Here is a 3,798-nt window from a genome sequence, read left to right on the forward strand (position 1 = left end):
AAATTAATGCACAGGAAGTTCCTTCTGCATATGAGGAAGAAATTCTTAAAGGTGCAGGTGAACAAGCACTGGAACAGATTGCCCAGAGAAATTTTTGTGTCTCCTTCACTGGAGATGCTCAAGAATCACTTAGTCACAATTCTGTACAATGTGCTCTAGGATGACCCTGCTTGAGTGGGGAGGTTGGACCAGATGACCCACTGTGGTCCCTTGTAACCTTACCTTACAGAATTCTGTGATTCTGTGATTCTGCTTTACGGGTATGTAGGCCAGAAAAAGAGATTGAAGAAATAAGACAGGAGAGCTGATGACAAGAGTAATGGAGAAAGCTGAAGTTCCAACAATATTTCTGGCCTTGATTTTTAATGATGAAGTTCTCTCTATCAGACTACCTATGTACCCATGGTGACTGCCAGAGAAATGGAATGTGCAGTGTGGCACATGTGCTATCAGATCAACATTAGAGAATTTCTTCTCAGCATACAGTTTAATTGAAAACTCTGATACTATTGTCCAACTGATTTAGCAGCCATTTTAGCACTGCATGTGTGTTTTCCCCTGTATTTGTATGAATTAAAAATGTTGTGTTTGTTCTCTTTGATGATGCTAGTATTCCTATTTTTTTATGTGTGGTTTTTCTGTGTTTTTCACCAGCGAGCTGCTTATTCCTTGAAACTTGTCTTTCCTGAACATTTCTTTGTTTTAATTCTGCATATTCTAGATACCTCAGGGATATCTTAATATTCCTGGGAATGTTGTTTGCTCAAGGAAAGCCAGTGTGTACCACATTTGCCAATGTGTAATGGTTTAACTTCAGCTGACAACCATACCACACTCAGCTGCTCACTCACTGATCCACCCGCCAGTGGGATGGGGCAGAGAACTGAGAGAATAGCAGTGAGAAAACTAGTGGATTGAGATAAAGACTGTTCAATAGGTAAGGCAAAATCCACACATGCAAGCAAAGCAAAACAAGGGATTAATTGAACAATTCACATAGGTAGGTGGGAGTTCAGCCATCCCTAGGAAACCAGGTCTCTGTCACATATAATGATGACTTGGGAAGACAAACTCCATCACTCCAAATGTCACCCCTTCTTTCTTCTCCCTTCTGCCTCCAGCTTTATATGTTGAACACAATGCCATATGGTCTGGTATATCCTTTTGTTCAGTTGGGGTCATCTGTCCTGGCCACATCCCCTCCCAGCTGCTGTGCACTCCCAGCCTGGGATCACCACTTTCGTGAGGTGGTTTGAGGAGCAAAAAAGGCCTTAATGCCCTGTAAGTGCCACTCAGCAGTAACAAAAACATCTCTGTATTACCAACACTATTTCCAGTGTTGATCCAAAACTCAGCCCCATACTAGCTACTGTGAAGAAAATTAATTCTACTCTAGGCAAAATGAGTGCACCATGTGTACACAAATCTTTGTTTCTGGTTTCTAGTTATGTAATAAAATGGCAAAATTCTTATTGTGCTTATGTTTTAATTAGTAAAATCTGTTTCAAAATAATCCCTAATAGGAGTAAATACAGTTGAGTTACCAACAATGAGGACTTTGTCGTGTTTGGCAGTGGTTGCAGAGGAACTGTGTATATGAGAGGTAAGCCGAAAACATTGGAGTTTTGGAAGGGGAAGAGACCAAAAAAACTGCACTTTGTGCAAACCGGGCATACAGAGTAGCTGATTGTGAGAGATCATGTTTATGCAAGAACCACTAAAGTGCTTCTCTGAGTTCCTGGTCCTGACCTTGCATCAACACTCCCCCAGGAGCTGTTCTGAAGCCTTCTCTCACCTACCAATAACTACAGTCAGCCCTACTGTCCCTTACAGTTATTGTGTTTTGTGTGATTACATCAGATAATTTCTGGGCTGACCATGAGCTTTATAAGTATTCCTGTACATTCACACATCTATGGTTGATGCTATAGGTCTTTCCTCACGCATCTGCTGTGCTATTTAAAATGCTACCTCCCTGAATTTTCTATTAAGTAGCAAGTAATCATTCTCTTTTAGATTTGAATGTCATCTCTAGTAAATCACATGTGATCCTGGCATGCTTCACACTCAATTGAAATTGAAAAAAAATTCCAAAACTGACTTGGATCTTGCTACTTAAAAAAAGGTAGTCACAAATTCCTGAAGCTCAAGTCCCCAGTTAGTCTGAGAGACCATGTGTAGAGCTTGAACAGAAACTCCTTTCACATCCTCCTTTCAATATCATACAGAGCAGTGTAAAAGATTGTACTAGGGGTAAAGTTCTTGTCTGACAGTCTCATAGTCAGACACAAGCTGCTACGGTCATGTTTCTGACTGGCAAAATGCAAATTGCCTTAAATGGTATATCAGGGGTTAATTACGCTGATACTTTTGGTCCGCATTTGGCCCAGTCACCTGTAAAAGTTTTGTTCTTTCCCTACCAAGTTAGGAGAAAACAAGTACTGATAAAATGGGAACTTCGTCCTTGGAGAGAGTTCTTGTATAAACTATATTTAATTGCTGTTTTATGATTGGCTGATCATCCTCCAAGGTTGCTTGAAAGACAGACTGAAGACTATGAGTATGAAGTAAACCCCTAGACTCATTTGGAAAAGACCCCCCCAGGTGCAGTGCGCAGGTACGGGGAAAGCCACGCATGCGCAGAAGAGATATTACTTGCATAATGGAGGGTGGGACTGAGGAACTTCTGGCTGGGTGGTGCTGGTCACACCTGCCTAGGTTGAGGTCACTCAGTTAATTGTATAAAAGGAGATAACGCTTTCTTGGAGTGTAGCAAGCTTCACATCAAGGACAATGTTGCCTTTTGGCGGGGATGCCTGCCAATTTGTGAACTTACTGACTCTCCAAGGGTGCAGCTTCTGCTATTGGTAGTTATAGGCATTCTAGGCCGGTAAGATAACTTTATGGGCAACAGCTGGGTGACTGGAGAGATTGTGCTGGGGGTTTGTTTCTCTCCTCCTTTCTCTCTTTTGGGTTTGTTCGTTTTGTTGGCCACCTCTTGGTAATAAATATTAATGTTGTTGAGCTTTCAATGGTGTCATGGTTTCAGATTTCAGTATGCTACGAACTCTCCCTGATACAAATGGAAATTCATTTCAATAAGGACTGCAGGAGCTTTGTTTATGAAGGAGTGAAAGGGTTTGCAGGCATTTCGTCAATTATATTATATTCCATGCATGCTGATACTTGTCCCTGCTCACTTTCCATGGGGAAAGTTGTCAGTGGCTCTGGAATTGTTGTGGAGGAACAGTTAAGAGGAAATTGTGCTAAAGCCTAGTGTTTATACAATAAGAATTCATACTTACACAAATATCCCCTTGGATGACATAAGGCCACTCTGCAATATTTAAGTGCAAATGGGAAGGAGGGGACAGGTTTTTTTAGGAGTGATAGGTTCATGCTCTGTGAGCTTTTACAAATTGCGTTACTGAGCACTGTGTTTCCCAGGATGGCAATGGAAATAAAAAATAAAAAATAAAAAATGAAATGTACTCGATTTCAGATTTAAGAGTACTTGCCTTTTTTTTTTTCTTCCTGTTCTTTCTGATGATTTAAAAAATAACTTGGTGTTATACTTTAAATGTTGAAGTTTGCCTCCTCTATAATTAACACAAATATAGGAAAATCTCATTGTGAGGTCTGAAAAACAGTTACTTCTTTTATCCATAGATAGTTTTCCTGTTACTCTAATTTTAACCATTAATCCAAAATCATATATTGGATTGTATAAAAGCTGTATACATGTTAATAAATATTTATTATGTTTTCTAAAACTCCTTTTGCAGATATGAGTTTTAA

Source organism: Neopelma chrysocephalum, unplaced genomic scaffold (assembly GCF_003984885.1).
Source record: "Neopelma chrysocephalum unplaced genomic scaffold, ASM398488v2 Primary Assembly neopelma1_96936, whole genome shotgun sequence".
NCBI lineage: Eukaryota > Metazoa > Chordata > Aves > Passeriformes > Pipridae > Neopelma > Neopelma chrysocephalum.